Raw genomic sequence first — 26,379 nt, 5'->3', positions numbered from 1 at the left:
AAGAATCTGTCATAGAACTGATTGCATTTTTTGCTCTGGCTCCTGAGCTTGGTCATACATTGTGTTGGTAATTATTCTAGGTATAGAGGCCTGAAACAAACAAACAAAAATAACAATTCACAGCTTTTCAGCATTTTCAGACCAGATCCACTTAACTGGAATACCTTTTAGACTTGCTTTCCTCTTACAGAAACATCATTTAAGTTTATATTTCAAATGGCATAAATCCCTAAATCTTTCAGGTAATTTATGGTTTCTAATCCTTTATTCTCTAGGGATTATTTTCTTCACTATCCATTCAGAAAACAAAGGCGAGCAGGAAACATGATATAGGATGCTTCTGGATAAAAGGATTAAATGTCTATGACAATCAAACAATATAATTGAGTACTCACATCACATAAATTGCCACTAATTAGAACAACTTTATAAAAAGGTAATTGTAAATTGAGTTTTATCTGCCTAACTGAGAAAAGTGGTATTTTGAAGTCAATTGTAAATGTACTTCAAGGTTAAAAAAAAAAAAATCCGTTTTCTCATTACCACTAGATAATTGAGACAAAATATTTTCTGATTTGAACTTTTTGCTCATTTTCTACAGTAAATTGGAGAAACTTTATTATGGTTTTATAGATAGTAGATTCAGATTCTTTAGCCAATGTTAAGTGTTTTGGATGAGAGTCATAGTAAAAATTCCCAAATTTATAGTTTTACACAAAAACTTCCGGAAAACTTAGACTATGAACTGAATCTAATACCAATCAGACTAATTGCTGATGAGGTTGTTAATGTGGGATGAGAAACTCCATTGAGATCCCTTCTATAAGAACTTCAACACCTTCCCTGGGTTTTCATATATTCCCCATTATACATTTTCATTTAGCTGAACACAACTGTGTTTTGTGGAGGTTCTAGTGCAATTGTTTGAGAGGTAATTCCTTTTTTTTTTTTAATTTTTATTTATTTATGATAGTCACACACAGAGAGAGAGAGAGGCAGAGACACAGGCAGAGGGAGAAGCAGGCTCCATGCACCGGGAGCCCGACGTGGGATTCGATCCCGGTTCTCCAGGATCGCGCCCTGGGCCAAAGGCAGGCGCCAAACCGCTGCGCCACCCAGGGATCCCTGAGAGGTAATTCCTGCAGAGGAAAGAATCCGTTCACCAAGAACCTGCATCACCATAGCAGGTTAGGAAGATGTGAGCTGTAAGACTTCCATGAGTTAACAGCTCAGTGGAAAGACAATATTTTCAAACAAGGGAGAAAAAAAAGAGTAAGATAGGAAAACGACTCTATCCACAAGTTAAACTGAGACACAAATGAGAAGTAAGGTCAGACATCAGTGGGAGAAAAAGTCACTGCAGTCACAAATCCTGAAACTGGAGATGCTGCCCTTTGAGTTTTTCACTCATGCATTCTGTACTCACTAGGTGACTATTGTGTGCTAGGCACGGTGTTAGACTCTGAGAATATAGCATAGACTGGGACCTCGAGGAGTTTGAAATGTAGTCAAGATCAGAGGAGAAACAATGTAGATGAGTAGTTGTGCTTGAAAGGGAGCAAGGCCACCCTAGAGAAATGTCCTGCTTCCATGTATTAGGGAGGGGGGCACTTCTAATGCATTGGCAATATGATGAAGAAAGTGCTGGGGATAAAAGATAAGTAATTCATTAACTAAAGAAATATGGCCCTTGGATAAATGCCCAGAAGTAGAATTATTGGATCATAAGGTAGTTCTATTTTTAATTTTTTGAAGAAATGCCATACTGTTTTCCATGGTGGGTATACCAATTTACATTTGTACCAACAGTGCATGAGGGCTCCCTTTTCTCCACATCATTGCCACTTGTTATTCCTTGTCTTTTTGATGACAGCCATTCAAATGAGGGTAAGGTGATATCTCATTGTGGTTCCGATTTATATTTCCTTGATGATAAGTGATATCCAGCACCTTTTCATGTATCTATTGACAATTTGTATATCTTCTTTATAGATATACAACAATTTCATTTGGCTGAACACATAACTGTGTTTTGTGGAGGTTCTAGTGTCTATACAATCTGTTGACAATTTGTATATCTTCTTTATATATTCTTTGGAAAAATATGTATTCAAGTACTCTGCCCATTTTTAATCAGATTTTTTGTTTCTTTGTTTTGCTATTGAGGAGCATAAGGAAGTGCAAATAGAATCTCAAAGAGATATCTGCTTTTCCATTGCAACATTATTATGATAACCAAGATATGGAAACAAAGTAAGTGTCCATTGATGTATGAATGGATAAAGAAGATATGGTATGCATATGCAACCGAATGCTACTCAGTCATGAGAAAGAAGGAGATCCTGCCATTTGAGAAAACTTTGGATGAACTTTGAGGGCGTTAGACCATGTGAAATGTCAGAAAGACTAATACTGTACACTATCAGTTATATGCAGAATTTAAAAAAGCCTGACTCAGAGACAGGGAGTAGTATAGTGGTTACCATGGGCTAGGGAGTGGAAGGAATGGGAGATGCTGGTCAAAGAATACAAACTTCCAGTTATAAGATGAATCCTTTCTGGGGATCTCACATCCAGCATGGTGATCATAGTTAATCATATTGAATTATATATTTGAAAGTTGCTGAAAGAATAAGTCTTAAATGTTCTCACTACAGAGAGAACAGTGTAGTTATGGGATGTGGCAGAGGTGTTAGCTGACACTATGGTGGTAATTTTCTAAAATATCAAACAACACATTAGACATCTTAAACTTATTCAGTATTTTGTGTCAGCTATATCTCAATAAAGCTAGAAAAAAAAGAAATATTTATTGAGCATCTACTCTATATGAATTCCTGCATAGTTTTTTTAAGATTTTATTTATTTATTTTAGAGAGAGAAAAAGAGCGTGAGTGGGGGAAGAACAAGAGAGCAAGAGAGAGAATCTCAGAGCATGGAGCTCAATATGAGGCTTGATCTCACAACCCTGAGATCACACTTGAGTCGAAATCAAGAGTCAGACAGTTATGTGACTGAGCCACTTAGGCGCCCCCAATTCTTACATAGTTTTGAAGAAATATGCTAAATGTTAGAATAGAGTTAAGTGCTTTAGAAGTTTTTTTTTTTTTTTTTTTTTAAAGGAAAATTTACTATGCCTCTGGAAAAGAGGATTTGAAGTGAAGACTCCACAAGGAAGAAAGCTACTGAGCTGAGTGCATTTTTGGATGGACAAAGATCATTAGAATAACAAGCACGCAGCAAGGTAAAAGGGCGTCAGTGTGGAGAACGAGGCAAGGAGGCAGGAGGGAAGGAGGAGAAAGAGAAAGGAAACAGATGAGGCCAGAAAATTAGATTGAGGTCGGATAACTGAGGCTTGGTTGGCAGCTTATGAGGGCACTAAGTCAGCCTCCAAGACGTTGATATGAAATCCATGAAAATGAATGATGTCTTCATGGAAGAAAGTAGACATTAAAAGTAGAAGAGCCAAGAGTAGAGAAAGACTAATCCACTTCCTTCCATAAATTTACTTAGGAAGGGCAGGAAGATTGCCTACATTAAGTGCTAATTTTACTAGTCTTCACCTATGACACAAAGATTATTGATGCACCATTAGCGGGCCCCAGCTTTAGTGGTTTTCCCAGCAGTGGGGATGAATTTGCACTAAATGTCAAGACTGCCTTGTTATCACCTTTTCAAAATGGCTGAGAGTATTTAACAGTTGTAGGCCAGGGTGTAGACACAGACAAAATTCGGAAGTAGGGAAATTGTTTTTTTTTTTTTCGTTCCTACCAAATTTGCAAATGGGGAGAGACAAAGAAAGAGAGGGAGGGAGGGAGGGAAGGAAAGAGTCAGAGGTTGAGAAGAGAAAGGGCACAAAACAACATTCCTTTGGGTTACAAATCTATATATATTTCAAGGAAAATGGGACCTATTTCTAATTGAAGCAATTATAACTCAGCAAAATTTGATTTGGCAAGAAATAATGGAACACTAACTAATTCTGTACAACTTCTTTTCTAAACCTCCTGAAATCTCTTTTCGTCTGCAGTAAGAATTCATGACTTGCCAGCTCAGAATCTTGAGAGACTGGAGTTTTGTTCCTGGCAGTGGAATGGCAAACTACATTTTACCACTTTCAATTGTAAGAGAGAGAAGATTCTTGTCAGATCATTCTGAATATAAGGCAATTATGCAGGAACAGTGATTTCTAAGAATACAAATGCACGACTGTGAGCTAATTTCATTCTTCTCAGACGTGCGTCAGAGGGAACCACGGAACATGGAAAGAGTTTGCTAAAATAACAATGAACGAAACCCTGTAAAACAGCTACTTTGATTCTTTTAGACTGGCTGGCTGCCTAGGAGGTGACCTTGGGCAATTTCAGAAGCAAAGAAACAGAGATTGGAGCCAAAAGTTGGTGAAGAGGATGTGAAGAGAGAGGGCAAGTAGTTAACGCATTTCTCAGGAGAAATTGTGAGCACTCCTCAGTGACCAAGAACTGGTTGCGTGATATTCATGTGTAATTTTCATATGCAAGAGTGAGACAATTGTTCATCATAACATATGTGACATCTCAATTTAATTTTTATTTCCCATTGATGATCTCTGCCATATAATGTTATTTGCACCCACACTAATGAATATTGATGATCTATCAGTTCTAAGAATGAAAATAAAAATATTTTGGCCTATATGAATCCTTAAATGAATTTATTAAAAAGCTCTTGATGTACCCTAGATATTCATGTCAGGCACAACTTATTTTAATTTGTCTTTTTGAAGTCTTCTCAGAACATTCATTAAGAAAGGCAAGACTGCAAGAATTCATACATCAAGGATTTTATGCATGACAAGCTTCTTGAAAAAGACTTAAGTACTGCATGATTCTTGACAACATTTACCACCAGATGATTGCAATTTGCTTACATTAAAAAAAGTATATGCATTTGATTCAAATTTAAAACAATATTGAAATCTTCAACTTGCCAAGACATAAAGTCAGAAATGTAGTCTTTGGGAAAAAGAAAAAAAAAATCACCTAAAATGTTTATCATTTCAGGGGAAAAAAAAAGTTAATTCAATTTAATATAAATAAAAATATCTACGCTGTGTAGATAGTGCTGATTATTTCCATTATCCGGTCAATAGTAGAAAGAGAATCATGATGAGAAATGAATGGGAGAGTTGCTGTTTTCAGCAAATTTATAGTTCTATTGCATCTTTGCAGATGAACTTTAAATGAGAGGTTGTGTTGCTTACTTGGAAGTTTTTAAAAATAGATTCATTATAAATAATGCTATGGCATGCAGGCTCCACACTGCGTCCGGTACTTCTTCCCATTCCACTGCTAAGACCCTAACTCAGGCTCCGGTTATTTATTGAGCGGATACTGCAAATTCTCCTGTCCTGCTCAAGCTTGCAACAGTTCAGTATTTCCCGTCCTTACTTGTCCTCTTCCAGTCTGTTATGGGGTGAACTGTGGCTCCCCCAAAGATGCTGAAGTTCTAAGCCCATACATGTGAATGTGACCTTATTGGAAATAGAGTATTTAAGGCAAATTAAGTTCAGATGAGGCCATCGAGATGAACCCCAATTATATATGGTTTTGTCCTTAGAGAAACAGGGAATTTGGACATAGAAATAGAGGCAGGCACACAGAGAGAATGGTACAAGAAGACTAGAATTACATGACCCGAGGAGCTACGAGCAGCCAGGAGAGAGGCCTGAAACAGATCCTCTTCTTCTACCTTCAGAGGGAGTATATCCTGATTTCAGCTTCTAGCCTCCAGAACTATGACCGTGAATTTCCGTCATTATAAAGCCACTTAGTTTATGGCACTTTGTTAGGGCAGCCCTAGCAAACCAAAGTAGTACCCCATTCATTCTATTCACTTACTTTTTAAAACTCCACGTTTTTTTTTTACCACTTCCTCAGTGATGACGTGGTTACATTACCTCCTGCACCTAGAGAGCATCAGACATGGATTAGGTGCTTATAATCATTTGTTGAAAAAAATGATAAATGACCAAATTAATTACCTACCAAGTTAAGAAAAATTACCTCATTCTAAAACGTTAAGAAAATACACCATCTGTCTTCAACCTGCTTTTCCAATCTTTTACACATCTCGTGCATTACAATCCAACTTGGCTCTCAGCTGCACTTTCAAAACACTGAGTTTCTGCATTTCTCCAAAATGTTTTCATGCTCTGTGTATCAGGCTCTGCGGTGTTCATTTTGCACTGATTTTTCTATCCCCTGCTAGCCTCTTCTTCACAGTTTAACCAGTCACAGTCTGCATAGTTAAGACCCATTTCCCCACCTACTTCATGAGCCCCACTGTGATTCCCCAGTTGTGCTCTCTGAATCCTCAGTCACTTCTGTGACTTGTTTTAGGCCACTTACAATCTTCCTTGAGATGTGGACATCTGGGAACCTGGTGTATACCTACAATTAAGTGATAAATGATTTGAGGGCTGGGACTGTGTTTAACAGAGAAGCATTTCACAGAGTATGACTGAAAGTAACACACAGAGTAGATGCTCAATACGTATTTTGAGTTAAAGTATTATAAATTAATGAGACATATTTAAATGTGATTCTAGGACGGTCCTGGATGATTTTTCAGGGAAAAGGGAGAAGTGGCAACAGTAACAGAAGTTGCGTGAGGCAGCCCCTGGAGACCAGAGGTGGCAAGGGGGAGGATTCTCACCCGAAGACTCTGGGAAGCAGCCCTGTCCCCATCTCAATGTTAGTCTGGTAAAACTCATCTCACAATTATGGCCTCTGGAACTATTGAGTATTAATCCGTGTTGTTTTAAGCCACTAGTTTTGTGGAAATTTGTTAACAACAGCAATAGGAAATTAATATAGAACTGAAAGTATTACTCCTGGATACACCGACATTTCCCTGAGAAATACTATGGAGAAAAGGCTTTTGGAATCAAATATACTGACCACCATGGCACAACACTCTTGGAGATTCAAGATTCCAATCAGCATATTTGGCTCTGAGGAGACATAAAGTAAAGAATCTGTTTAACCCAGCACTTAGCAAAAGTATTTGACCATATAGCCACCTCTCCACCCCCAACACACACACACACACACACACACACACACACACACACACAGGCAAACACACATACAGACCACACATCACCTATTAACATCCTACAAAAAAACACGTTTGGGAAATGCTAATGCAAGCTAATTAGATCATTAGGCAAATGTTGCTCACCACTGCAGTACCATAGAGGAATTTCTTTAGTATACACTCAAATATTACCATCTGACATAGAAACTTCTAGTTCCCCAAAGTTAAGCTCATCTAGCTTCATGCCATATTCAGTGTGAATGTTCCTACCAAAATTTAATAAAGGGCATGTGATATTCGAAATAATAAAAGGATTTTGGCATTTGAAACATCAGTGCTTTAGGTATTTAGGCATTTAAAGTAGTGAAATTTTAAATGGTCCCATTCTAGTAACAGCATCAAGAATTCCTTCTTTGATTTAGCCACTTATTTAAGGATCTTTATAGGTACTCATAAAGTGATTTCTTACACAGTTTCTCCTTTGATTTTCTAGTACATAGTGGGCACAAATGGAGATTAGCTAGGAGCAACCTGTTCCCCTAGCAAGAGAAATTAAATGCTCTAGATGTATATTTAGTCTAAGCTTTTTGGCCACCTGCAGTGAGTTCTTCCATTTTTTTCCCCCTAAAGCTGAATTTTCTGATTCTAAATCATCACAAACCACATCATGAAAGCCAAAAACTCTGCATCAACCAGTGAGATTGTTGTCCTATTTTCCTTAAACCTTGTTAGCAAGAAATGTGTTATCTAAAATCTGTCGTTCTTATACTATATGGCTCTTGACCAACTCATTTACTTTATTCAACCCATATTTATTGATTGCCTAATATCTGCAAGTTTGGGGGGCTACAGTAGTGAGGGAAAACAAAAATTCAAAAAACCCCTGTCCTTGTCTTCATGAATTTTGCAATCTAGGGGGTGGACAGACAAACATTAGTCTTAAAATTAAACAAATAAATCTACTGGGCAAGCCAAAGAATAGATTGTTTCTGGTAACTCAATTGCATAAGCTTTCATTCAAATACACCGTGTCTGTAGAAATCAGATCATAGTCAGGGCGCCTGGGTGGCTCAGTTGGGCTGGGCAGTGATCCTGGGATCCTGGGATCCTGGAATCCTGGGATGGAGCCCTGTATTGGGCTCCATTCTCAGGGGAAGTCTGCTTTTCCCTCTACCTCCCAGTGCCCCTCCCTCTATTCTGCTTGTGCTCTCTCTCAAATAAATAAATAAAATAAAAGGAAATCAGATCATACTCAGAATCAAAGATAAGCAGCTTTCTTTCAGAGAAAGTTTACTAGTAGATATAACCTCGCTTATTTCAAAACCAGGGAACTCCTTAGATTTTATGTCATAAATGTATCACTTCTGCTCACATTTTTTCAGAACTTAAGTTATAAAACAATCACTCACAAACATAACAAAGCCCACAATACACTTCCAGGTAATCACCAAAAAGCAAAACACAGAATGTTGACCCCCATCACCTGGAGTACCAGGCAATAGCTAAGGTACAAAACGTAAGGAGTCATCAGAAAACTCAGTACTCAAGGTAAGTTAATGTAAGATAAGTAATTTTGATAAAAAATCAAAATGAGTACAAAAATACATGATGAGCAAAATATAAAGATCTGAAATAAAGCTGGAATCATTATCACAGATATTTGGCTCAGCACGGCACTCACTGGTCATTCTGCTTCTTCAGCTAATCTGCTGTGTGACTGTTGTCTGTTTGTCCATCAGTCTCCCCCACACCCGTTTTTCCGTTTTGCACCTCAGGAGATCTCAGTAGTTTGCATCAAAGGTCTCTCTTGCTCTCTGCCTTCTGATTAGGCTCAACCAATGGAAAATTATGCAGACTAGCAGAGGACACAAGAGTAATGAAATTAGTATATTTATTCCCTGATTCCTTTTCCACTGGGTGGTGGCAATGGCTATGTTCCCTCCCATACCAAAGGTCAGAGATCAAGCCTCCCTCCCCTGCAGCTTACAGCCCCCTACCTTTGCTGGGAGTGAGGGTGGGAGGAGTAGTGATGGCTTTGTCCTCCTGCAAAGATGCTTCTATATCTTTCCTGGGTCCCCATAGCCCTATCTGCATCTCTGTAAATAGATTCTTTATTAAACTCTCCAACAATATCCTGTTTGAATAGGCTAAATATTCCCTGCTGGGACCAACAACCTTGTACTAAGCCAGGTCATCTGTATGCAGTGCCAAAATACAAACCATGACTAAGCAGTATCTTAATTTACATTCTGTGATTACGAACTTAGTATAATTGGACCTTGTTCCCAAACCAATGCCTCCTTATGATTCTGCAAATGTTGGCTTGGCTCCTTTGGCCTCACAGGATATGCCCCAGTCCAAATCTGGCACTTGTTTGTTGCATGCATGATGATGACACTGGACAAAATACTTGCATGATTAATGCAGTTGAGAAAGTTCTGCAAATACATATTGAATTTAGATGATATGGTGTGTTCATTTCGTCATTCAAGCATTCGATCAAAATTTCTCTTAATTACTAGGCCAACTTGAACAATAACTGTTTGGTTGTTTTGTTTTGTTGTTAAACCTGATTAGGTAATTAGAACTATGATGTAATTCTAGAATGAGCCCTGGGCTGAACTGAACTCAAAGGAATTATTTGGATGACTGCATCGGTTCTCATCTTACAAACCATGTACTTTTTACATTAATATCAACAAAAAACAGTATTTAGAACAGCCTTGTAAGACTGACAAAGTATTTACCTAGAAGCATAATTCCTTCTCATGAGGATCATAACATTTTGGTAACTTAATTTTTTCATTGTCAGGTGTGTGGCAATAATTCAGACAATATTACACTATTTTTTCTTGTTTCCTGAATTTTAGTCAATGTTTTGAGTTTTAAAATTTAGGTATGCATTTATAATTGCCATCTTTTGTCATAAAGAAATAGGCTATTTTATTTTGTAATAGTATTATGAAAGGAAGTGACAGAAAACAGATATTTACAAAAGTATTAATTTTCATGACAACTTAAGGATACTGTTATACAAATGGAAATTAGTAAAAAAAAATCTATAATATCCTGCCTGTAAAATATATCATATTCTATTTACTCATATCCCACCACACTTCCCTTCTTCCTTTCTCACGTAATACAAGCTATAATGTATTTGTGTTCACTTGAGGGTATGAGGGGGCACATAACTTACTGAGATCTTTCTTACATTCTCAGCTCTTTACTGGATGTTTCAGAACCTCATGAAAGACCCTAGTGTTGACATTAACTTCTGTGTATTTTATAAATATCCTCTATATCCCTGGGTAGCTCAGTGGTTGAGCACCTGCCTTTGGCTCAAGTTGTGATCCTGGGGTCCCAGGATCAAGTCCCACATCAGTCTCCCTGCATGGAGCCTGCTTCTCCCTCTGCCTGTGTCTCTGCCTCTCTCTCTCTGTGTCTCTCATGAATAAATAAAATCTTTAGAAAAAAATCCTCTATAAAATCAAATGTTCTAGGTCTTCTAAGTTGATCAAAATTTTATTTACTCACATTATTTATTATTGCTAGAATTTTGCAAGGTTATAATATAAATCTGAGTGCTGAGCCTTCAAAAGTATTCAAACAATTCAAATTCTACAAATTCTTCTCAAATAAAATAAGTCAGAGGCCACAGGCAAAAATGGAAAAAGAAAAAAAAAGTTTTTTCCTGTTGTGATAGATCAGCCAGGATGCAGTGAAATCAATCTAATTCTGGTAGCCACAGAAGCTTTGCACTAAAAGCAAACAGTGTGGTGTGTGTGTGTGTGTGTGTGTGTGTGTGTGTGTGTGTGTGTATTCCTGAGCTTTTCATTTGAAAAAAGCAAAGGAGTTTAATTAAATGTGGATTGAGACTCCCAGCCACCAAATCAGCCCAGTGCGATGATAGATGTAAGTAGCTTTATAGCTCAGGACTACACACTTAATCCAACTATGTTTTTCAGCTGCCAAAAATTAAATAAATAAGTAAATCCCTGCACTTAACATTTACTTGACGCCTTGCTTTTTTAAGGATTGAAATGGCAAGTCAGATGAAGGAAAACATGGCTAAATACAGTCATGGTTGAGAGGGTTTCATCTCTTCTGGGCCCTCTTGCCAACCCCTCCCTGAGAGATTACCCAACACAACATGCACATGCTCATACTTACTGGTATCAGTGTAATAGAGTCTCTCAAGGCTATCACTTCACTGCCCAGATATTTTAAATGTAAATTAGAACACCTACTGAAATGTATTGAAAAGAAAATTCATAAGATCAATTTCACAGGCCAGGGGAGAGCAAACTAATAATATGGATATTCAAACAATAGAGCACATAAAATAGCAAGGGTATCAGGCAAATTGCCCAAAAATTACATATTCTGGTGACCTAAATCCATTTGCATATGCCACTGTACTACTCTTACAGTGTTTTGTTTTTTCCTCCGGTGGTTTTAGGGCTCTGGTAAAATTCGACCTGCACAGTTGATGAAAGGCGTCTACTGGATGCCTTCAGTTAAAAATTGCATTAGCAGAACAAGTGCAATAGTAATCACCTCAGCATCATGCACTTATTGCAATCATTGGCAAACTCTGAGGCTCAGAATCCCCAGGCTCCATGGCAGGAGTTCCCAGTGTGCCTCGGGAGAGAACGCAAGATGTGTAATGAGAGTGGCCAAGGTACTAATACCTTGTTTCCTTTTGGTTTTGTTTTTTATCCCCTCTGATCCTTTCATTTTTTTTATATATATCCTCTGTTATTCCCAGTAATATCAATTTAAGAAATTAGGTATAAGGCATAGATTTTAGTGATTCTGTGCATGTACTTTGGAGTTAGAAGCATCTGGGTTTGAATCCTGATGGTACCATTTGCCTGTCTCATATTTGGGCAAGTGATTTAACATCAGTAAGCCTTTCTCATCTGTAAATGAAAATGGTACCTAACCCATGGGGCTGTCACAGGGATTAAATAGCGCCATAGATAGCCTCGTAAACTGCCTAGTGCTACTGATGTATAAGTAGCTTCAAAGTGTGTTTTTTGCTTGCAACTCTTCTTTGCTTCTAATCAGCCCAACACACTGTTCATTTCTCCGTCCTGCTTTTCCATCTACATCTACAACCATTCCATCTACATTTTGCCATCCACCGAACAAAGATGCACCAAAACTCCACATCTACTCAGTCCTCCTGTCCAGTATCAGCTCCCATCAGGGCCACCCACAAACTCTTATCACTGGACCCACTGAACTTCTCCCAGTCTACATCTTTGAGGGCCTTATGGATCCTCACCTTGCATGTGCTCTCTCCTCACTGAGAGAACAAACCTTGGGTCACTTTTTAGGACTATACTCAAGTGTCCCCTCCTCCATCTCCACACTTGGTTCTTTCTTTCTCTGTATCCCCATTGCCCCAGTGCATTGACCCAGACTGCACTGATCTCTTTGTATTGTAATTAATTATCTATGTATTTGTGTCTTTCCCCAGATGACACTACTGGAGATTAACCACAAGCATCTCTGGATTTTTGTTTCATTTTCCTGCTCTTGCCTAATATGCTGACAATCATATCACAGGAGTTCAATGCAGTTTTGTTGAGTAGAAGCCTGGGTATTTGTGAAATAGAAATGGGCAACAGATACATCATTCTGCAAAACTCAAAGTTTCATATTTTGATAAAACTCATATTATTCAATGAAACTCAAACAGCATGGCAACTGTCCTTAATAATATGTATTGTGTTTCTGAAAGTCACTGAGAGTAGATCTTTAAAATCACAAGTAGATCTTTAAAATCATAAGAATAGTAACATGTGTAGTGATGGATGTTAACTAGGCTTATTGTGATGATCATTTTACAATATATACGTATCTTGATCATTATGGCATACACCTGAAATGAATGTGATATTACATGTCAATTATATCTCAATACCTTGTTAATAAAAACCTTGTTTGCTAACTTCCCCTCAAAATAATTCACCATATGTTCATACTCCATACATAAGTAAGACAGTCCTTGTCCTCAGGATACTGAATATCTTTGAGAAGAGATGAATATGTAAACAGCTAATTGCCACATAATATGCAGTACAAGGGGGTATGGGCCAGTGGGAGAGGATCACTTATTTAAATATGAAAGAGCTAAAAAAGGCATTCTGGGTATCCCACTAGGTAACTCACTTAGTTAACTGTTGCCCTCTGCTCAGGTCATGATCCCAGGGTCCTGGGATTGAGTTCCACATCAAGCTCCTCACAGGGAGCCTGCTTCTTCCTCTGTCTACATATCTGCCTTTCTCTGTGAGTCTCTCATGAATAAATAAATAAAATGTTTTTAAAAAAGAACATTTCTAAAGCATTATCAACACTGTTTATTGTTATCATTTATTTTCAAATTTTATAAGGACAGAAAATTCCAAACATGTGACCAATGTGAATATCTATGAACTTAAAATTCTGGTTAACATAACATAAGCAACTATATAGAGAGATTATTAGGCCTGTGCAATAATTTCAAAAAATTCATACTAATATATTCTTATCACTAAAATTAAATCAACTATAATTGCATCTTTGTTGATTCAGAAGGCACTTCAGTATGCCTCAGTGACTCAAGGTCAGTGTGACATTAACTCCTACTACATGAAGTAACTGTTTATTTGAACATTGTTTGAAATATCTTTAACCATTTGCTAAAACATTTAGAATTTTGCCATTCAATATGTAGGACTACATAGTTGATACTCAAAAGGCTGTTGGCTGTCATAAATAATGTAATAACATACCCTTATTCCTTCTTTTCATTCCTCTTCTCCAAATCTAAGAATATAACTCTGGGGCACCTGGGTGACTCTGTTGGTTAAGTGTCCAACTCTTGGTTTCAGCTCAGGTCATGATCTCACAGGGTTGAGATTGAGCCCCACATGGGGCTCTGTGCTGAACTGAGCATGGAGTCAGCCTGGGATTTTTTATCTCCTCTCCCTCTGCCCCTTCCTCCCTGCTCATGTTCTGTCTCTCTCTGTCTCTCTTTTTCTCTCTAAAATAGATAAATAAACTTTAAAAACAAGAATACAACCCTGTTAGGACTAGATGTGTAGACATGAGGAATATATGCAAAATTAGAGAGATGGCCACTTTGCTAAAGTTCATCAAGTTATTTTAAAATTTTATTTAATTGGCAAGGAAGAAGTGACTGAAAGATATCAAAGTAAGCACTAGGGTGGTGAGTCAACTGGAATAAACATCCATTAAGAACTGCACTTCAGTCTTTGTTAATATAACTCTTGATGGGTTGGTAATTCTGTGAGAAATCTTTCCTATTGAAATGTCATTCATTTTCAGAGAAGACAGCTCTTAACCATTCTTCTAAGCATTTTTTTTCCTGTCTACTTAATCCATTCAACAAATTTTAACAAATTATCTTGATACTTATACTTTGTCCTAAAAATTCTGGAGCAGATTATACAGAAACTCTTAGCCTCTAACCCTATTACCAATATCTGTTAAGAATATTTAGAGTCAACAAACACACAAAGTCACAAAGTCAAAAACACAAAGTCAAAAAATAGCAGTAACAATAGCTTTTATAGTTTTTGATGTATGGATTATGGATTATATATTTTATTTTTGGATACATGTATTAGCCATAAGTATTATGGATAAATTATTCCCCTAAATAAGAGTGAGGTATATGAAAAATTAACTCAGAAAATTATATAGATCACTGTAAAAAGTTAACTAATATCCAGCTTGCTGCTTTTCACCTGCACTGTATAGGATTAGCATTGTTATATCTTCCTGTTGTACAATAAATGTGGATATCCTCATGAGCTCGCTCCAGGATTCATTAGGAATAGGAATTATGCATATGATTAAACAGCATATGAAAACATTTAGTGTCACACAAAATAGATTTATTTCACTGCATTAACGTCACCCTTTCTGAAAACCACAGCAGCCCAAGTAAAGCATGACCATGAACAAGCAGAGGGCACCAGCCTTTGCTGCTTTGTTTCTGGGACTCCTGGAAGACATAGGCATCTGCAGCCCTTCAATTATAGCTGAAGCTTCCAATGGAAAGAAGTTTTAATTCTGAATAAATACAAAAAAGACTCTTCTAAAAACAGTCATTTTATAGCACACAGTAGCCTGGCCAAAAGAGCAGCTCTCTTTTTATTCCCTCATTCTCATAAAAATGAAGACAATAATTGGACAATACACAGAAACAAGCTTAGATTCTCCCTTTCTATCTGAATCTACTTCATGAGACGAAAGATGAAAAAAAAAATAGCTCCCCTTTTGCAGTGTTTATGTTTTGTTCTGCTTTTATCCAATAAGATAAAAATAATTCAAGTTTTGTGAAGTTTTTTGTATAGGCAATGTAGTCCTCTGGTTTAAAAATCAAAATGACATACAAATAATATGATGGAAAATGACCATGATTTTGAGTTTCTTTTGTATCCTTCAATGTTTCTTCATATATACAGATATGTTATTTCTCCAGTTTCTTAGCAAAAGATTTCATGCTACAAAAATGGTTCTACACTTTTTTTTTGGCTTATAGTGTATCCTGAAAATTTCTTCCATAGTAATATAAAAAAAGTTTGCATCTTTTTTTAAAGGAGCATAGTATTCCATTGTGTAGAAGTGCAACTGTTTATGCATTTAGTACTTTAAAGTTTAGGAAAATGTGAGCTGTAAATTTCATGCCCTCTTTTAGAAATATGTTCTTAAATGAGATAAAAATTAAGACAATGGCAAAAAAGAGTTTAAATCCAGTGCTCTAAGATCTTCAACGGGAACGCCTGGGTGGGTCAGCGGTTAAGCGTCTGCCTTCGGCTCAGGGTGCGATCCTGGAGTCCCTGGCTAGAGTCCTGCATCAGGCTCCCATCATAGAGCCTGCTTCTCCCTCTGCCTATATCCCTGCCTCTCTCTCTCTCTCTCTCTGTCTCTCATGAATAAATAAATAAATCTTAAAAAAATCTTCATTGAATGTTACAGTCACAAATAGATGATAGTTTCATGTTCATATTATAAAATATTATTGGTTCTGGACAGACAGGGTAAGTACACATTATATAACACTACGTTTAGTTTATATTTCAATGCAACAATTGCTCTCTAAATACAAATATCCTTCAAAATATTGTCCACAAAAGCAGTTATTTAAAGATTTATTGAGATCATACCTTGCCTCATAATACTGTATTATTTTCAATGACTTGTTATGTATGTTAATAGTTGTTTCTTCCTTTTAAGTAAATAAGCTCCTTCCCCTCTCTTCCCTGTCTATTGTAAAAATAGGACAGAGCTGAGGGTGTTGGGGATTTGCAAATGAGTTTCGTCTATTGTAGCAATGAATGTTTGTTCTCAATATTTTTAAAGCTACACTATGTTATTTTCATGATATTCTTTTGGATTATCTGAACCACTAGTTCTCCCTATTGAGCAGGTAAATTAAAACCAATGATATCCACATAATTCTCACAGAGATTTGATATTCATCCAAAAACAGAGAAACACAAATGAGAAAAGGACCTTCTGGAATTCCTACCATTTTGCTGGAATCTCTTACTCATTTAACCAAGTGCACAGGAGTTAGGCAAAGTTGTCCATGATTGTATAGTTGAGCCAGAATTTGATTTCAAGAAAGTTGATTATGACTGGTTCTCTTCATCCTAAGAGTCACCATTTTATCAACAAACAAGCCTGCATGTTTGCAATGTATTATGTACAAAAGAGATGAAAAGAATAGGATCTCTTTTTGTATGGCTATCAAGTATAAACCCCAAGTGTCAAACTTTGCAGAAAGTTAACTTTAATGCAAAATCAATTTTATATTTTCAAGGCATTTTAGGAGTGAATTATCAAGTTCCTGGCAATGGTTGTTCCTAAGGTGAAGTCAAAAACTTTTCTGGGTAGTTTCAGATTTGGTAGAGCCACAGAAGGAGCTAGGCAGCCAAGTCAGGCATTTTTGGCCTTTGAGTCTGATGACTGAAAGGGTACTTAGTTACTGTCCCAAAGAAAATCATTTCTGGATGAAGAAGATATAATGGATTCAGATAGGTGAAGTTATTTAATTAATAATTATCGAGGACCTACTATAAACTATGGACTATTCTATGTTCTGAGGACACAGTGGTCCTATCTTCCTGGGGATGAGGATATACTTTTATAGTATACTGGAAAATGATAGGTGCCATAAGAAGGATGATAAAGAGTGAATGGGGTTGTAATTTGAAGCAGGTGGTCAGTGAAGGTGTTACGAGTTGAACTGTGTCTCCTCCCAAATGCGTATATTAAAGTCCTAACCCTCAGCACCTCCCATGTGACTTTATTTGTATATAGAGTCTTTACAGAGATTTAAAATGAGGTTGTTAGGGTGGGTCCTAATCCAATATGATTTAAAGAAAGGGGAACTTTGCACACAGAGATACACACAGAGGGAAGATGATGTGAAGATACAGGGAAATGCCCCATGAACATGAAGATGGCCATCTCTAAGCCAAGAAGGGCCTGGGATATAATCCACCCTCACAGCCCTCAGAAAGAACCAATACTGCTGACTTGGGGCTTCTAGCTTCCAGAACAGCCAGGCCATAAATTCCTGCTGTTTAAGCCATACGTTTTGTGATACTTTGTCACGGCAGCTCTAGCAAACTAATTCAAAAAGTCCCACTGGGAAGGCAGCTTGTGAGTGAAGACTTGAAAGTGATGAGACATTTGGCTCTGAAGCTATTTGAGGGAACAGTGTTCCAGGCAGAGAGCAAAGGACTCAGGCCAGAAGCACCGTAGGCCTGTTGGCAGAGCAGCAGGAGGCTGGTGTGTCTGGAGGGAGGGAGCTGATGGGAGCAGCAGCCGGTGAGGTCAGAGAATGGTGGGCTTAGGAGAGACACAGATGCTGTAGTGCCTTGTAAACCATCAACTGGGATTTTCGCTTTTACTCCCAGGGAGGTGGGAAGCTGCCGGAGGGTTTTGAGCAGAGGAGGGATATGGTTTTTATTTAACAAGATCATTTTGCTACAGTGTTGAGCCCAAACTGTAAGTGCTGGGGCAGATAGTAGCAGGGAGACTAGATGGCCTGCATCCAGCATATTCTGAGTTTGAGATGATGGTAGCTTGCACCAGATTAATGAGCTTGAGGAGCGATTGCATTGGAGAAATAATTGAAGGTAGAACAAATTGGATTGTCTGATGGTCTGGATGTGGAGTGTGAGAAAAAGAAAAGGAGTCAAGAATAACTTCTCTTTGGTGGCACTGAGGAGAGTGGTCAAGCAAACTGACTAAGAGAATTTAGGAGAGAATAGGAGAAGAAGGATCTGATACAACGAATACAAACATTTTCAAAGCAGTTCACTATAAAGAGGAGCCCCTTGTGAGGTGGGCTAAGAGATATTTAAGGGAAAGAATAAAATATGTCTATGTAGCGATCAGAATGATCCAATAAAGAGGGAAATTGCTGAGGCTGGTGCTACAGTAAAGTGCAGAGGGGAGAATTGAGGAAGCAATGACCTTGAACAGAGGGCTGGAATGTAATGCTCCCTCAGAAGGGCTGTAGGGGTAGCAGTATTTGTAGGGAGAGCCAAAATTCCCTAGAACCCTAGGGCAAATGCACTTTTCTTCCAGCTCCATTTAGAAAAGTCTCAAAAAAGAACTTCAAATTGGCCTAGGTAGGGTCACATGTCCACTCTTGGCCAACTGTGTCCAGGAGGGTAAGATAATGAAATTGGCAATATTTACTAGCACTTCCTTTCCCTTGAAAGACTTAACTACTAAAACCATTAAAAAGAAAAGAAAAAGAAAGAGTGAAATTAAAGCAGGCAAAGTAACAGGACACAAAAGAGCTGCTTTTTAAAGAAAGTATTTAAAATAACATAGTCTGTAATACTATAATGAATGTAAAAATACCGTATGTATCAAATGGGTAACAACGCGGCATTATGTTGGTTGGGAGTCTGGGGACAGGAAAGAGAGAAAAAAGTGAGCCAACATAGCACGAACAGTAAAAACCTTGAATATAAAATTCATAAATCCTAAGAGTTCCTCACTTTCTTTTTTTTTCCCTCCTTTTCTCATTGACACTGCTGTACTCTCTTTTAAATTGGTAGAGTTCATCACTGTAGAAATTCTCTGAAAGGTGGCTCCTTTTAGATTATGGAAGCAGTAGGTTCAGAGGAAGTACTTTTATAAAGTCGGCAGTCATAGCTTGTTTCAAATCTGTATCACTTAAGTGAAGCAGAGAGTTGAATAGAAATGCTCAGTGGATATTTTGAAAAAAAAATTGGTTGGTCAGGTTAGATTATTATCGACCTCCCCAAAGAATCGGGGTTCTAATTCCAATGCATAATTATTCAACTTCCCAGTGCACTTGAATATATACACACAGCTAAAGTGATCAGCTTCTGGATAAGAGAGGGGCAAATTGGAAGAGATAGAAAATCAAAGTGGATGTCTATTAATGCAATTCACAATTCAAACACCTAGAGTGAAAGACCGAGAGGGGAAAGAAGAAAGTTAACAAAGGATTCCAGCTCCTTGACCTGAAACAGAAATCTCAGTATTCATCAGGTGTAGGGAGTTATACTACAGGAATCCTCTGACATATTTTTAAATACCTTTTCAGCAGAAGCCTTAAATTTGAGTGTAGTCTTGTTTCTACTCAAACTACCTTATTAACTTGGACCAAGCCACTTACCATCTTTGAGCCCTGGTGAACAAAGTTCAAAAATTGTAAACTGATGTGAAATGTTAACTGCTGTTTATTATGATATTCTACTATAAACAGTTATAGTATATATGATATATGCATAATATGCATATATAGTATGCATATATGTATTTTATATGTATTACATATATGCACATGAGCTGTGTTGATTTATTTTATTTTGGGTGTATGAATTGCTTGTTAACTGCAAGACTTAGGCATCATGCTTAGCCTCTCTGGGTTTTTGTGTCTTCATTCATACCTTTGCCCAGTTGCTTTGAGAGTCACATGCAATTTTATATAGTTTCTGCCACATGTGGGCACCTAAAATTACTATACTTTTAATTACTAAAGTAATTATTTTTATCTATATTCATTTTCCTTGGCTTTAGATGTTACCACACACTTTGAAGATTCATAATTACCTCCATTTCTCATTTTTAATCCCAAAGACCAAAAGAGGAATGATATCATATACATTTCTACTATTGTGTATCATTATTTCTATACTTCTAGCACTGGATGCAACAGAGGTTAGATTATTGGGGGAAAAATGGGACTCAGAAGTAGAAATGAGTCATATCAAGTACTTTTCAGGCAGGTGTGCTATGAGAATGATTGGTTGGTTACACTTCTACAGCAATAGATCACTAGGCTTGAGGGAGCATGCTCATGCAACATCAGTGATTTTTCTAAGTAGATCAGAATCTCCTGTCAATTGTGAAAGAGATCATCTTTAACTCTGCTTACCATCATGTCTGGCAGAAAAATGTGGAAGGACTCAGTGATTTCATTTAGGTTCTTTTAAAACTTAAATGACACTGGGCAAGTTATGGAAATTGGATCAGTAAGCAATTGCCACGCTCATGATTGTACATTTAAATAAATAGTAGTAGATCTAAAACAAACATAAATATTACTATGTATAATTCAAGTATTTTATTGTGATGTAATTTTAATACAACACTATGTGTTCATACTTTAATTTCCACTGCATTTTTGGGTAACTTTTCTTTTATCATCTTCATTGTTATATAATTGACACACAGTAAGAGTAATCACTTGAAATTTACAATTCAATGTTTTTTACTATATTCACAGAGTTTTACAGTCATCACCACAATCTGACTTTGGAACATTTTTATCCACACAAAAATAACCCATATCTAATAGCATTCACTCTATAATCCTTCCTCCCTAATCTCCCAGCCCTAGGCAGTAGGCTAATATACTTTCTGTCTTTATAGATTCATCTATTCTGATCATTTTTTGTAAGTGGAATATTGGAAGGGCGCCTGGGTGATTCAGTCAGTTATGCATCCAACTCGATTTCAGCTCAGGTCATGATCTCAGGGTCCTGGGATTGAGCCCCGCCTCAGGCTCCCTGCCCAGTGCAGAGTCTGCTTCTCCCTCTCCCTCTGCTCCTCCCCCTGCTTGTGCTCTCTCTCTTTCTCTCTAAATAAATAAATAAATAAGTAAAATATTTAAAAAAAAGGAAATCATGGAATATGTGGCCCTTCATAACTGGCTCCTTTCACTTACCTTTCAGTTACCATAATGTTGTCATCCATATTGTAGCATGTATTGGTACCTTATTCCTTTTTATTATTAAATAACATTCTACTATATAGGTACACCACATTATTTATTCATTCATTAGTTGAAGGACATCTAAGAGCTTTCCATTCTTTTTTTCTATTTTGGATGATGCTACTATGAATATTCACATGCACATTTTTGTGTGGACATATATTTTACTTATACTTTACTTACTTATACACCTAGAATGGAAATGTCAGATCATATGGTAACTACTAAACATTTTGAGGAACTGCCAAAATATTTCCAAGGTGACTGTGCCAGTTTATATTCTTACCAGCAGTGAATAAGGAGGATTCAAACTTCTTCACATCATTGTCAATACCCTATTACTGTCCATCTCTTTGATTATAACCACCCTAATGGGTACAAATTAGTATCTCATGTTGTTTTAAGTTGCATTTTCCTAACAGTTACTGATGTTAAACAATTCTTTATGTGTTTATTGTCCATTTGTGTATCTTCTTTAGAGGAATGTCTAGTCAAGTTCTTTGCTCATGTTTAAATTCAGTTATATTTTTATTATTGAGTTGTAAAGGATCTTTATATATTATAGATATATCAAAGTCCATTATCAGATATGTAATTTTCAAATATTTTCTCTTATTTTCCAAGTCGTCCTTTAACTTACTTGTCATTATCATTTGCAAATGAAGTTTTTATTTTTAATATAGTCTATCTTTTTGTTGCTGTTGTTGCTGTTGCTTGTGCCTTAGGTATTATTTCTAAGAAACCACTGTTTAAACCAAGGCATAGAGATTTACACCTATGTTTTCCTCTAAGCCTTTTATACTTTTGCTCTTACATTTAAGTCTATAATATATTAGGAGTGGATTTTTGTGAATAATGTGAGGTAGAGGGTCCAAATTTATTCTTTGCATGCAGATATTCAGTTGTCTAAGACCATTTGCTGAAAATTATGCTTTACCCACTGATTGGTCTTGACATGCTTCTCAGAAATCAACTGACTATATATGTATAGGTTATTTCTTAATTCTCAGTTCTGTTTGTTGATCTATAAATTTATCTTCACACCAAGATTACTGTAGCTTCATAGTAAGATTTTAATTCAGGATTTATTCTTGTTTTTGAAGTTATTTTGGCATCCTGGGTCCCTTGCATTTCCATATAGATGTTTGAATTAGCTTGTAAATTTCTGCAAGAAGTCTGGAGGCCCTCTGGTGATTCACTGTGGCCCTTCCAGAGTAGCCACCTCTTCTTGGCCAAGCTGCCTCTGCCACTTGGGCTACTCTGAGGAAAACACGGTGTCTGCCCTCAATTTGTGAACAGTGTTAGTTCTCAGCTCAAAGGCAAATGATTCAACCTCATGAACTGATAAACGAGAATAAGGAACTTTTTTGAAATTTTTTTGTAACTCGTTGTAGCTGAGCACTATATTTGGGACTCTGGATATCCTAGAACTTTTCATGGGTGTCCTTGCCTTTTTGTTTGCAAAGTCTTCTATGCCCAGTGTTCCTGGTTTCCAAATATGATTCTTAAAGGCATAACTTTTCTTTTATTTTCTTTAAGTATTTTTGTGAAGATTTTATTTATTCATGAGAGACACACAGAGAGAGGCAGAGACACAGGCAAAGGGAGAAGTGGGCCCTCTGCAGGGAGCCTGTTGCAGGACTTGATCCCAGGACCCTGGGATCATGACCTGAGCAAAGGTAGAAGCTCAACCACTGAGCCACTCAGGTGTCCCTTAAAGGCATAGCTTTTCATTAGTACTTGTAATGGGGAACATATTCAATATGCAACAAATAATTTCATTGGGCTTTCAAGCCAGTTAATAAATGCAGTTGTGGAAGCAAACAGCCCCTGGGAAGAATTGGCATCCTTAAGGTTGCAATTGACAAGCTTCAGATGAATATAAACTAACTTCAATACATACTTATCTCTGCCAGCTTTGCCTGCAAGCAAAATGCTTTCGTGTGCCCCTCCATATCTTGACATAGATATTATGGGTATCTGTAAAAAGAATAGAGCTCTATTTTGACCATTTAAGGGGTCCCATGGACTGGGGGAGGGGTTAGCTAATTCCTAGAGGCAGCTAACAGCTTGCCTGTGAACATGCATCTGATATGCAAACCAGACAATCCCTCCAGCTTTACCTCTGTCTCATTTTCAGATTCCTGCAGTCAGGAACACTATACCCTGACCTATATCACCCCAGATCCAGGTACGGGACAACTAGGGATCACTGCTATAGCCCGGAGTCTACCAAAATTATTCAAACTATCCTTTCCTAAGCTTGCTTAGCTTGCCTGCTTTATTTTGCCTGTTTCTTCTCCAAGAACGAGAAAAAAGGCTTTGAGCAACACTTTCGCCTTGCTCCTTCTTGCCACCTGACTGACCATGGTGCTTCTCCATGTGTCTCCTCCTCTTGGGAGCTATTTAGCAATAATATTTTCAATGGCAATTATCCCCTGATCTATTGGCCTCTCCATATTTGAAAAAAAAAATCTCAATGTGCACTTTAGAACAAGAACCTATATAATGCAAAGAACTTTTTACTATACTGTTGTATGAAAGGATAATCTACACCAGGCTAAAAAGCATTTTAGTTCTCCAAACAGGCTAACCTCACCTCTGCCATGGTGATCAGTCACGTCATGTTGGAGTCATGTAAAAAAAATGTATTCTAGCTTTTCTGATACGACTTGGCAGAGTACAATAGCTACCAAAAAATACATCTCAGATTATGGGTAAATTCATTAAGTCCCTTAGCAATGTTTGCCCATGAGTTAGCACAAATGTATTCAAACAATTAACCTTTCAGAATTTTGAAACCTAGTCAACATTTGCAGTGAAATTTTTACTTAGGATAACATCATAGGACTGGAGAAGGAAAGCGTTTCATCCCTTTAAAAGAATACTGAAAGGCTCAGAAAGACTTTTTAAACATTAGTAATAAGGCAAGTTGTGTGCAATCTGGACCTCAAGAGATGGAAAAATATCCATTACACATGATAGAAGATGGTGAAATTTTTGCCAGTGTTAATCAAAAGAATATTATAATCCATTTTTTAAGGATTTTATTTATTTATTCATGAGAGAGAGAGACAGAGACACAGACAGAGGGAGAAGCAGGCTCCATGCAGGGAGCCCGATGTGGGACTTGATCCCAGGACCAGGATCACCCCCTGAGCCAAAGGCAGATGCTCAACCGCTGAGCCACCCAGGCGCCCCTACGATCATTTTTCATAATGATCCCCTCCAGAATATAATATAGAGTCAAATCATGCTTTATAACGTTGAAATACATAGACCTCGATAAGTGACTGAAAACCATGGACGAAGAGATTGCAGTGAGTACCCAAACTGTGCAAAAGAGGATCACAGAAGGTTAATCAGTAAACAAGCCATCCAGTTACTCTTGAAACTAACATGCATCCCAAGTTAAAGGTAAAACCATCACCTTTGGCCAGTAGTGAGTGTTAGAAGAGTGGCAAGGGAGGATCAACACTATTTCAAATACTGGATGTTGGACAATTTTTTTTTTTTTTTTGGACATCTTCAGTCCTATGCTTTCAGATACCATTCTTTCTACAAAGAAAGGAAAAAAAAAATCAAACTTTAAAGTATGTTGTGGATTTATTTATCCTCAGGTTCATTCTATTCTTGCATTAAATCTACCTTTTTTGTTTTAGAGTAAAAATATGCTTTCAATTTTGATACTGATTGCATTGAATCTGTGGACGAATTTGAGGAGTATATTCGTTTCTAATTGCTGCTCTAACAAATTACCACAAACATAGTGGTTGAAAAAAAAAAAAACATAGTGGTTGACTACAGCACAAGTTTATTCTCTTGCAGTACTCGAGGTCAGAAATCCAAAATAAGCTTCACTTAGCTAATGTCATGATATCCACAGGGCCGGCTCCTGCTAGAAACAGTGAGGGGAGAGTTTGTTTCCTTGCCTGTTCATTGTCTGGTAGTTGCCTCTATTCCTTGGCTGTGGCCTCTTCTTCAATTGTCAAAGTTCATTCCTCCAATCTCTGCTTCAACAATTTCATTGTCTTTTGATTCTGACTCCTCCTGTGCCCTTCTTATAAGGTCCATACAGTTATACTATGTATATCTTGATAATCTACTATAATCTCTTTCTGTCAAAATCTTTAATTAAATCATATCTGTAAAGTCTCTTTTTCCATACAAGGGGACATTCACAGTTCCAGAGATTAGAACGTGGACATATTTGAGGCAGGGCATTATTGCCACTTGGAGTATTGCCATTTTAACAGTACGAACTCTTCAGACTCATGACCATTGGATGGATCTTCATTTATTTAGATTTCTTTAATTTCTTTCAACAGTGCTTTGTCATTTTCAGTGTATAAATTTTTCACTTCTGTTAAATTGATACCTAAGTATTTTATTCTTACTGATCTATTATACATGGAATTGCTTGCTTAACTTCATTTTACAAGTGATTAATCTAGTATCCAGAAATGCAATTGATTGTTGTATATTGATATTGTATACTGCAATCTTATTGACTCCTATATTAGTTCTAATGGCTCTATAGTGGGTTACTTAGGATATTCTAAAATGGAGATTATTTTATTTCTTCTTCTCCAATCTGGATGACTTTTATTTCATTTTCTTGCCTACATGCCCTGGATAGAACTTTCAGTAAAATATTGAATAGAAATGGTGAGAGCAGACATCCTTGTTTCCATTGCATATTTATTCTAAAGAAATCTCAAATTAAATTTAGAAAAATCAGAATTTACAGGCAGGTTAAATGTCAGAAAATAAAATAATCTGTACTTCTGCATTTGGTTGGAATAGTTTGTGACAGATCAAGCTACTACTAAGAACAAGTGGGGGGAAAGAAGCCAAATAAAATGTATAATAAAATGATAATTTTTAATTACATGGGAAAGTTGTGGAAGCAACATACACTAGAGGAACTATGGTCCAGGATAGTCTTTAATCTTGGAAGGTGAGATGATTATCTGCAAGTACATTTTTTGGAAATTATCCACAAT

General features: G+C 37.1%; 1 pseudogene; it reads left to right on the top strand.

The window, feature by feature from the left end:
- LOC121488678 overlaps positions 1-24,399 on the top strand; it is a 57,451-nt pseudogene extending 33,052 nt beyond the window's left edge.
- The last annotated feature ends 1,980 nt before the right edge of the window (positions 24,400-26,379 follow it).

Source organism: Vulpes lagopus, chromosome 4, assembly GCF_018345385.1.
Source record: "Vulpes lagopus strain Blue_001 chromosome 4, ASM1834538v1, whole genome shotgun sequence".
Classification (NCBI taxonomy): domain Eukaryota; kingdom Metazoa; phylum Chordata; class Mammalia; order Carnivora; family Canidae; genus Vulpes; species Vulpes lagopus.
This window is presented reverse-complemented; position numbering and strand designations above follow the sequence as displayed.